A 12,260-nucleotide genomic window follows, 5' to 3' on the forward strand; every position below is an offset into this window, starting at 1 on the left:
AGGATAAGAAAAGGCAAGTAAGAAGGTGATGAAAATGGATAAGTCCTCGGGATTAAGCCCATGAAAACAAGAGAGCTGATGGTTTGTCTAAGTTATAGAAGGTTCCGTATAGCCTGAATGAACTCAAAGGAGTCTAAGACTAGTAGCATTTAGAAGAGATGGAATGCTGCCCTGGTAGTAGAATAAGGGTATAATTGTGACAGATAAAGGATGACGTTTGGACATTCGTTTGAGTAATGATTTGAAGAAGAAAAGAAAGGGGTTTCATGAATTGTACATGATTAAAATACCCATGTAAGATGAATTACATGTGAAATACAGTTATGAAAGTGGTATTGTGGCAGTAAAATCATGCGGATAGATAACCGGGTCTATGAAATAAGATATAGCAACATTCATAGGTCCGACAAAGTTCCGAGCAAAGAACTTCAATATACCTATAGACGCCCAAAGGGAAAACTTGTCATAATTCTGTATATGTTCATGAAGTGAGGCCTAGAGATTGGCTAAAAGCTAGAGGAAAGAGAAGAGAAGAGTCGCATAGGCGCACATACAAGATCAGAGTCGTACATGCTGCATGATAGAATGTAGCAATAACACGAAATTGGAAGGATTCCGACCATAAGTCGTGGTGTGAGAAAGAGGCCTAAAGGGGGGAATGTCGTGGCCTTTGGGATGGAAAGGAGAGTACTAAAGTATGCGCAAGAGCCATAGGTTATGAAAATGATAAGTGCATCAAACAACATTCGAGGACGAATGTTCCAAAGAGGGGAATGATGTTACAACCCATGTTTTCGTACGTGGAAGTATGCCATAAGCAAATTGATATAAGCTCAGAAATGAGATGTTACATCTCGCATTTTTTGTACGCTGAAGTTTCGTCATAAGTTAAAACGTAAGCTCGGGAATGAGATTATTTTTAGTATTATAAGTATTATGTTATTTCAAACAAGTTCGTAAAGGTGAGAGGGTAAGCAAATCGAAGAAAATGAGTTTCGTCGAAATTTGTCATCTTGAGATAAAATACGGTCCAAGCTATAATACCCCGCATTTATGGAATAATGCGATAGACCACATGACCATGATAGTAAGGTGTATAAGGTATACTAAAAGTGAGTAGCATTTTAAGTAATTTGAGGTAATTCTTAATTATGTGACTAATTGGTTAATTATTGGATTTGTGGGGAATTACCAAGTTAATTAAGGAATTGGTAATTAAATAAGATGTTGTGGACAAGCCTAAAAGGCTCTCCAACGTGGCAGCAAGATTTGGGCCAAATTTTGACTCTTAAGTTCATTCAATAAGGTGGCAAGATTGGAGGAGTCTTTGTGGCCAAGTCATCCACAAGAGTGGGGCCCACAACCCCAAATTTTAAGAGACTTTCTTATATAATTAGTGAGATTTTACATACCATCAAGTTTGCTTCATGTTTCTGCAAGGTGAATTCATTTATGCCTTACAAATCCAATTGAATCTCTTATATAAAGAGAGTGGGTTCAGCAAGCAAAATAATTTCAAACCAAATGGAGATAATGTTGGAGCAAAACCATTCCAAACCAAATAGAGATAAAGTTGGTGTAAAACAATTCCAAACCAAATAGAGATAACGTTGGTTGTTGATTCGGTAAAGCGTGAATTGCAAATTCTAGGAGAATTGGTTCAGATATGCTAAGGCTATCCCTTCTTTCTTTTTGGCATGATCCATAAGATACAAACGAAATAAGTAAATGCACAACTTCTATAAATGACTCTATACATTGAAGTATTAGAGGTGCCTATGTTCTTGATTCCCCATATATCTTATTATGCTATCGTCTATTCATGGGTCTCAGAAAATACGTAAGTTGAAAAAGTTTACTTTAGGATATTAATCAAAGGCATAATGATCTTATGACACTCCGAGAGATTTTATTAATGTACTTCTCATGCACTGCATTCATTTACATTTACATTGACCCATGACCAGATGGCGTTATATACGCGTATATATGTATGTGTATATATATATATATATATATATATATATATATATATATGTATGTATGTATATGTATATATATATATATATATATGGGATATGGGAAAAGGTACGGTGTTAAATACGCACCACCACCTGATCAGCTAGTATACGTTGATGATTTTGCCCACAGTGACCGAGATGATATGATGGGATGCTCTCAGAGGCTTGATGATGTTATGAACGCTACCCATGCATGGTATGACATTCATATGCATATGTATGACATTATAATATTAAATGATTCACAGAGCTATTCAGATATACATGTTGAGTCTCTTACTCCATGTTTCTCTCATGTCTATTGTTTACTGATTTTCATTCCTTACATACTCGGTACATTATCTGTACTGACGTCCCTTTTGCCTGGGGACGCTGTGTTTCATGCCCGCAAGTCCCGATAGACAGGTTGAGAGTCCTTCAAATACGCTATCAGTTCAGCGGAAGATGTTGGCGCTCCATTTGCTCCGGAGTTGTTTATTTGGTCAGTATGATTTAGACATGTATTGATTGGTATGTCGGGGCCCTGTCCCGGCCTTATGACGTTTATGTACTCTTAGAGGCTTGTAGACATATGTCATGTATATGAAAGATTGTATGGCCTTATCGGCCTATGTTCAGTATACGAGTGATTATATGGCCTATAGGCCTGTACGTCATATGTATAAGTCGGTATATCAAGTTGAGTATTTCCTCGTGTTTTGTTCAAATTATCTCACGACAGCCTTTCCATCTCATTTGCCTATAGTAGTATGATACGAAAAGATACGTTAAGTTGGTGCCCGATTGAGTAAGGTACTAGGTTCCCGTCGCGGCCCATCGGTTTGGATCGTGACAGTAAGTTTGGGAATGAGATTACTTTTGCGATTATAAGTATTATGCTATTTCAAACAAGTGATGAGTAAATTCGTAAAGGTGAGAGGGTAAGTGAATCGAAGAAAATGAGTACCGTCAAAGTTTGACAATTTGGGGATAAATACTGTTCAAGCTATAATACCTGGCATTTATGGACTAGTTCCATACAAGGTACCACATGACCATGATAGTAAGGTGTATAAAGTGTGTTAAAAGTGAGTAGTATTATAAGTAATTTGAGATAATTTTTAATTATCTGAATAATTGGGTAATTATTAATTTTAAGTGGGAGATTACCATGTAATTAAGGTATTTGGTGGATAAGATTAAGGGTAACACCATCCCAACGTGGCAGCCACATGAAAATCCATTAAGTGACTCTTGAATCACCTAGCAAGGTGGCAACATTTCAAGAGATGAGCACCTTATCTCTTTGGGTAAATAATGTCATCAAAAGACTTCTTTAATTCACAAAAATGAAGAGATTTTACATACTCAAAGTGATGGAGAGCTTCAGCAAGAAAAGTTACACAATATTGTGACCAAATTCATTAAGAAAGATGGATTAAAAATTCATCAAGGTAACGATATTAAGCAAAAATTTCATATGAAATTATACTGCATAATAGCAATGAGATTTTGCAGTTCTAAGGGAGTACGGTGCAATCTTTCTCAAGAATATCATATGAATTTTCCCCTACTTCGATCCGCCGTTACGTGTTGTCGCAAATGACGTGTGTTGGAGGGATTGTTAAGAGAATCGGTTCAGGTATGTTAAGGCTATCCCTTCTTTCATTTTGGCATGATCCATACGATACAAGCGAAACTAGCAAATGCACAACTTCCATAATATGACTCTATTCATAGAAATGCTAGAAATGCTTATGTTCTTGATTCCCCATGTGTCCTATCATTTTATCATCTGTTCATGGGCCTCAAAAATACGTAAGTTGATAAGTTTTATTTCATGATATTAATCAGAGGCATAATGGTCTTATGACGTTCCGAAAGATTTTATTAACGTACTTCTCATGCATTGCATTCATTTGTACATGTATATTGACCAAGGATAAGATAGCGTTATATATGCATATATATGTATATTGGATATGGGAAAAGGTTACGACGTTATATACGCACCACCACCTGATCAGCTGGTATACGTTGATAATTTGCCCACAGTGACCGAGATGATATGATAGGATGCCCTCAGAGGCTTGATGATGCTATGAACACATGTACCTATGCACAACATGACAAGCATATGCATGACACTATAAGTATTTCATGATTTGCAGAGCTATCCAGACTTACATATCTAGTTTTTTACTCCATGTTTCTCTCGTGTCTATTATTTACTGATTTTCATTCCTTACATAATCGGTACATTATTTGTACTGACGTCCCTTTTGCCTGGGGACACTGCGTTTCATACCCGCAGGTCTCGATAGACAGGTTGAGAGTCCTCCAAGTAGGCTATCAGCTCGGCGAAAGATGTTGGTGCGTCCCATTTGCTCCGGAGTTGCTTGTTTGGTCAGTATGATTTAAACATGTGTAGATTGGTATGTCGGGGATCCTAGCCTTATGAAGTATATGTACTCTTAGAGGCTTGAAGACATATGTCATGCATATGAAAAATTGTATGGCCTTGTCGGCCTATGTTCAGTGTTCGAGTGATTATTTTGGCCTTATAGCCCGTACGTCATATGTATAAGTCAGTATATCAGGTTGGGTTATTTTATGTCGAGTGTTCCCTCATGTTTTATTCTTGTCACTTCATACGGCCCTTCTGGTCCATTTACTCATGTTGATGTAATAAGAAAGATACGATACGTTGGTACTCTGTTGAATAAGGCACCGGGTGCCCGTTGCGGCCCATAGGTTTGAGTCGTGACAAAAACAAGGTTGCCCACTTCTGTCTGGGGTCATGCCATTTTGCATGCAGTAATGCTAGTTCATCTCAGACTGATAAATTATCATAAATATTTCCGCTGCAATTAGTTTTGGGTCATGAACCTAATATATCCCATTTAAGAATTTTTGGATGCGCAGTATATATGCCTGTAGCACAGCCACATCGCACCAAGATGGGTCCCCAAAGAAGGTTAGACACATATGTTGGGTTTGAATCGCCCTCCATTATGCGCTACCTTGAAATATTAACGGGAGATTTGTTCACTACTCCATTTGTAGATTGTCAATTCGATGAGATTTTCTTCCCAAATTTAGGGGGAGAAAATGGTGAGACCAAATGGAAAATTGTGTGAAAAAATCAATCATTGTCTCATATTGATCCCCGTGCCTCTATTTGTGAAAAAAGATGCAAAAGATTATCTATTTGCAGAAAATAGCAAATCAAGTACCCGACGCATTTACAAATCTGAAAAGAATAAAAACATTACATATCCCTGCAGAGAATGTTCCAATCCATGTTTATGTCCCTATTGGACAATATTCTAGTGTCATAGCTAATGAGTCAAACTAACGCCTAAAGCGTGGCAGACCATTGGGTTCTAAGGATCGAAATCCTAGAAAAAGAAAAATAAATGATCAAGATGACACTATGAAAGAGTCTCATAAAAAATCCATGATTTAACCAACTCTGAGATTCATGTGGAAATCGTTGAGCCTGAGATTCAAGAAAATAAGGAATTATCAATAAATCCAATCGATATTGAGACGAACTTGAATTGATTGGATATAGTGGTGGATTATGTCTTTGCATATAATATTGCATCCAACATTATGTAAGATAATGGGGATCTTGAACCTTAATCTGTTGGAGAATATCAACAAAGATGTGATTGGCCAAAATGACAAGAAACAATCCAATTCGAGTTGGATTCACTTGCAAAACGTGAAGTTTCTAGGCCTGTAGTCCAAACACCAAGTGGTGTTAAACATGTTGGATATAAATGTGTCTTTATACGTAAGAGGAATGAGAAAAATGAGGTACAAAGATATAAGGCACACCTTGTTGCACAAGGATTTTCACAAAGGCCTAGTGTCCATTATGAAGAGACATATTCTCCTGTTATGGATGCAATAACATTTTGTTATCTCATTAGTTTTGCTTTCCATGAAAAGCTTGACATGCATTCAGTGGATGTGGTTACAACCTACCTTTATGGCTCAATTGATAATGAGATATACATAAAAATTTCCAAAGGATTTAGAATGCCTGACGCACATAATTCAAATTCCCGAAAAGTATTTTCGATCAAATTGCAAAGATCTTTGTGTGGCCTAAAGCAATCAGGACAAATGTGGTATAACCGTGTTAGTGAGTATTTATTAAAAAAGGTTATATAAATGATTCCATTTGTCAATGTGTTTTTATAAAGAAACAACATCGGAATTTGTTGTACTTGCCGTATAGTTGATGACACAAACCTTATTGGAACTCCTACAGAACTCCAAAAGACAATTGATTATTCAAAAAAGGAATTCGAGGGGAAAGATCTCGGAAAGACAAAATTAAGTCTCGGTTTGAAAATTAAACATTTGGCAAATGAGATTTTTGTTCATCAATCTGCCTACACAGAAAAGGTATTAAAATAGTTTTACATGGAAGGAGCACATCCGTTAAGTACTCCGATGGTTGATGGATCACTTGATGTGAATAAGGATTCATTCTGACCTCAAGAAAAGAATGAAGAGTTTCTTGGTCTTGGAGTACCATATCGTAGTGCAATTGGTGCACTATGTATCTTGCTAATACTACAAGGCCTGACATAACTTTTTCAGATTAATGTCTTAGCAAGATATGGCTCTGCTCCTACAAGGAGACATTGGAATAGAATCAAACACATATTGCGGTATCTAAAAGGGACTACTGATATGGGATTATATTATGGCAGTAAAGGTAGTCCCGATCTTGTTGGTTATACCGATGCTGGGTATTTATCTGACCTACACAAGACTCGATCTCAAACAGGCTATGTGTTTACATGCGGAGGCACTGCCATATTGAAACGACCCGACCCGTCGTCTTATGTATTACAGCCCCGTTTCCCCTATTTACTGCTTCTTCATGTTTCATTATCAGCAATGAGTGAGTTATAGTTGAATTGAATTGGTTTGGATAGGAAATGAGACACTTAGTCTCTTTAAGGAAGGCTTAAGTTGGAAAGGTCAACCGGACGTTGACTTATGAGTTAGAAGGCTCGGATGTGATTTTCGGTGATTCGGTTAGCTTCGGGGGATGATTTGTGACTTGGGAGTGCGATCGGAATTGATTTTGGAGGCCCGGTGTAGAATTAGGCTTGAATTGGCGAGGTTAGTATTTTGGCGAATTCCGGTGGATGGGTGAGAATTTGATTCGGGGGTCGGAATGGAATTCCGAGAGTTGCTGCAGCTTCGTTAAGTGATTTTGGATATGTGTGCAAATTTTCAGGTCATTCGGACATCGTTTGGTCGGGTTTTTGATCGAAAGTGCATTTCGGAAGTTCTTGAAGAACTTAGGCTTGAATCCGATGTGAATTGATGATTTTAGTGTTGTTAGGTGTGTTTTGATGATTGGAGCAAGTTCGTATGATGTATTGGGATATGTTGGTGCCTTTGGCTGAGGTCCCGGGGGCCTCGGGGTGGTTTCGGATGGTTAACGGGATGAAATTTGGAGTTTAAAGGCCGCTGAAGGATCTGGTACCTGGTATTTCCGCTTCTGCGGAAATGGACCGCAGAAGCGGTCACGCAGAAGCGAGAAGGGGCCCGCAGAAGCGAAAATGGGCCTGGGAGATTTTTCCGCAAAAGCGGACCAGCGGACCGTAGAAGCGGACCCGCTTACGCGATTGGTTGACCGCAGAAGCGGTCTTGGGGAAACGTTGAGGAACCGCAGAAGCGGATAAGTAACCGCAAAAGCGGTGTCACAGAAGCAACAAAAGGACCGCAAAAGCGGAAAGAACTGTTCAGAAGGGGGTTTTTATTATAATATTTCATCCGCGAGGGTTATGTATTTTCCACCATTGTGTGCGAGCTTTGAGGCGATTTTGAAGAGGGATTCAAGGAGGAATGATTAGAGGTAAGTTCCTTGGCCTAAATACTCGAGATTTTGTTAAATTTAACATGGAAATTGGTTGGAATTCATTAAAAGGGGTAAAGCTAGGGCTTGAGTTTTTGATATTTCAAATTGGGATTTGATAGGTCATTTGAGCTCGGATTTGGGAGTTCTTGGTATGTTGGACTCGTAGCGAGACGAGGAATCCGGTAATGTGAATTTTGTAATTTTTCGAGAAGTGGGCTCGGGGCTCGGATTTTGCCAACTTAGTGAATTTTGGTGTTTTTCGAGTCTTTTCGATTGGGTTATGTTTCTTTAGCCTATTGTAATGTATTCCTTGTGGTTTTAATTAGATTCGGCGTGCGAAGAGGTTGATTCGATAGGCAAAGACATAGCGAGCTAGACTTGTGGCCGGCTTGAGGTGAGTAATAGATGTAGATGATGACCTGAGGGTTTGAAACCCCGGTATATCACATTGTGACGCTATATTGAGGCGAGACACGTACTCTATGACGAGTGCGGGGTCGATTGTGACTGGGGATTGTGACCTAGTCCGTTCCGATTGATGTTCGTACTGTGTTCTTGACTAGAAATTGTTTGGTAATCATCCTACTTGGATTTTATGAATGTGTTTGGGGCTTTGTGCCTATCATTTGCATCCTTCAGGGATCCTTATCACTGCTTCCATGATGNCTACCCTAAGTTTACTGAAACCTGCACTATAGTCCATCCTAGAAGGTTCTATACTTATTACAATTCCTATTCTATCCTTACCTCACTTCAAAAATTACCAAATCTAATTAAATTACCCTTTTCAATGCCCATAATATCCTTTAACTATACTGTAATTACTGACCTAGATCATCCTAAACTTGGTCCTATTATCTTAGTCAAAACCCAACTAGGGTAAACCGAATCCCTGATAAAACAGCTATATCCAAGCCATCCTACAATTGAACTAAGGGTCTAATTATTCTTCTCAAATCTCATCAACCAAAACCACCTAAATCAAGCTAAACAACGAATTTATCAGTAAATGAACAGAGTTGGAACCAAATTAACAACAGTATTTATGGAACAATTAATTGACACCCAACACTGAATCAAACCTAAAAGTTTTGAACGAAGTTATTATGCAAAGAATAAACGAAAATCAGTCAAAGAAAAGAACCTTACTGATTTTAGGACTTCTGGCCAGCCACTGACGTCCGAATCTTTCAAGATTTCTGACACGCAACATCCCTAATCATGTGTTTTCGCAAGAATACACCTGGTTAAGGATGGTGCGGTCCAAAATCACAAAGATTTTGAATTAGGGTTCTGCCGGGATCGAGATTTAAGACTCGCGACATTCTGGACAGATTCGAGGGTCGGGGCTTGGGGGTTTGAAAGAGGAGGTGAAGGCGGTTAGGTGGTGTAAATTTGGGGTGGTTTGGACGGGGTTGCATCGTGGCCGGAAAATTTGGATTCGATATTTGAGACGTTTGGCCGGGATTCGAGACAAGTGGCTATGGGGGTTGGGTAGAGGAGGTCAAGGCGGTCCCATGGTGTTAATTTGGTTGATTTTTGATGACTTCGCGTCTTGGCCGGAAAATTTCGATCCGATATTCGACGGATTCTGGGTGTGTTTGAGAGAAACGGATGGTGGATTTGGATAGAGGAGGAAAAGGGGAACTTATGGTGAAACTTTGGGCGGATTTGGAGCATCGCCGCCGGCGACGACGATTTCCGGCCGGCGGCGGACGGCGGAGAGACGTTGGGGCTAGGGCGGAGGAGGGTGGTGATGTGGAGGTGTTATACCGGCGTTACAGGGGAAAATGGGAGACGGTTGAGGGGTAGGGGGGGCCTTATCCGACATTTATATATTAAATTTACCTTAGTTCCTGGCCGTAGGATCAAAGATCCTCGACGGTCAGGATCACACGCCATTGAAACGGTGTCGTTTCAGGAAGGGGTGGGGTGGACCGGGTAACGGGAATGGGTATGGGCTGGTTCAAACGGGTTTCAGGGGTTTATTTTGGGCTTGGGTGGGTTGATTCAAGGCTTAGCCCAATTTAAATCCCTCTTCTTTTAATTGTTTCTTTTATTTTATTTATTTTGCTTTTCTCTTTTTTTTTTATTTAATTTATTTTCTGATTTTATAAAAATGCTAAAAATAAAACTAAAACAAATTGACTCTAACAATTATATTTCCTAATTAATTCCTAAAGGGAAATGCAAACTAATACCAAAATGCAAAATGGACCCCTTTTTTGTTATTTTCTTAACTTTTGTTCTAAAATCAATTAATGCTAAAATATGAAATTAAATCCTAAATGCAAAAATGCATATTTTTTGTATTTTCATATGGATTAAAATGCACAAACAAAATGCGACATTACCAAACATGCCACAAAACTCACAAAACTTTAATAAAATAACTAGTAGAAAATTGTTTTAGTTTTGAAAATTTTTGGGTAAAGTTAATTTGCTTAGGGTCAAAAATCACGAGAGGCGCCATCACGACCGGGTATGGGAATTGGGTCGTGACAAGTTGGTATGAGAGCCTAGGTTACTAGGTCTCACGAGTCATGAGCAGGTTTAGTAGAGTCTCGCGGATCGGTACAGAGACGTCTGTATTTATCCTCGAGAGGCTGCAGAACCTTTAGGAAAACTTCCCATTCTTGGAATTCTTATCGTGCGTACTTGATTCAGCTTGAGATATAACTATTGAAATTCCTTCCACACGTCTGTATGCGCACGTGAGCGCTCAGTATTATATGTGCCTTCATGGTTTGTGATTCCCCGATCGAGGGGCGAGATGTAATCTTCGTGAGTATGTTGGGCCAGTCTGGAGGACTTGAGGCCGGAATTTGCCTATGGCTTGAGCACTGAAGTGCAGATCGTGTGAGCAAGTGTTTTGAACTTATATGTTCAGTATTGCCCCTATTAGCCGGAATGGCAGTTTGGTATTCATGTGATGAGTATGTTAGTACTATGAGATGTAATTATATGACTTGGTAGTGACGAAGAAGTCTGCAGGATAATAGATGAACTGTTAAGTGATTCGACTCCTATTGTGGATTGATGTGTAGCCCGAGTTATGGGCGCGTGAAGAATATTTTCGTGTCTCCTAGTTGGAAAGTAAAGTGCAATACATGTGGCAGTATGAGTTCAAACTCAGGTAGACTAGATGACTGTGTAACGTATATGATGGTGGAAGGTATGCTGAAGTACTAAATTGAGGCGAAGCAGGTGGGGTATCTCCTGCGGAGTGTTATTAAGTGGTATGATCCTTATTCATATGCTAGAAGATCTCATGTGTAATTGAAGGGTACGTGTTGAAATTTGAAAATTCGGGTCGCTTAAGAGAGTGGACTCAACTGAGGTGGGAATAAATGCGAGGTTTGCAGAGGATTACAGTACTAGATGATCTGTGTTTTCACGAACTGATAGATGATTTGAGTTTAATCTCACTATGATATTGTGTTAGAGTAAAAGTATTATAGGTTATCGAGTGTGTCTTGATATATGGCTTCGAGCCAAGTTGGGGAGGTTGCTGTTGATTAGCTGATCGCACGGTTATGTGCTATGTTAGTTCTATTTTGAGGTATGCTGGCGGATCAGTCCTGGTTGCAGAAATTGAGCCGAGGATGGCACGAGTGAAGCAAAATTTTGACAAAGGTTATATGGAGCGTCGTAGATGTGAGAAAAGTAATAGGATGTCTTGAGCTGTTGTTGATAAAGAATGCTCAGTGTATAGGGAAGGAAGATGTTTGATTGTATTGGAATGAGATCATAACCTGCGGTGTCAGAGTGCTAATAAGGCACGAGTGGTTCTGTTCGTTAAGTCAGGTAATTTTCAGTTGAATACGAGTGAATGACTCTCGAGAATGGTTTTATTGTGTTCAAGATTCTACATGTAACCATCCGGTGTTTTAAGGTTGTGTATGTGGTCAGAGACTGTGTTTTCATCGGAAAGGTCAAGACTTGTGGTATTCTATGTTAATTATGGGATTCTATGTATCGGAATCTGGAAAGTAAAGGTAACGAGCTTAGATTCGCAGGAAGTTCTTCAGAGTAAAGTATTCTAGAATGTGGTATTTCTGGAACATTTGAGAGAGTATTCAGTGGCCTATGGGTCTTAGACAGTGTGGTCTCATGTTCAAGTCTCGTGTGGTAAGCCTGGATTGAGGCATTGTGATGCTACAGCGAGGGAGAAATATCAAGTGGATGATGAACCAAAAAGGGAAATTAGATAGATGGAATAGCTCGATAGTAGACCGAATCGGTATGGTAAGGATATGATTAATTCTTCGTATGTGTTCGAGGTAATGAACTTTTACAGGTATTGTGCAGCAAGGCTCTTGAGTTCTGACAGCTTGCTTAGCTTGGTTTGGGTAGAAGGATTC

The sequence above is a fragment of the Nicotiana attenuata genome, chromosome 5, assembly GCF_001879085.1.
Source record: "Nicotiana attenuata strain UT chromosome 5, NIATTr2, whole genome shotgun sequence".
Classification (NCBI taxonomy): domain Eukaryota; kingdom Viridiplantae; phylum Streptophyta; class Magnoliopsida; order Solanales; family Solanaceae; genus Nicotiana; species Nicotiana attenuata.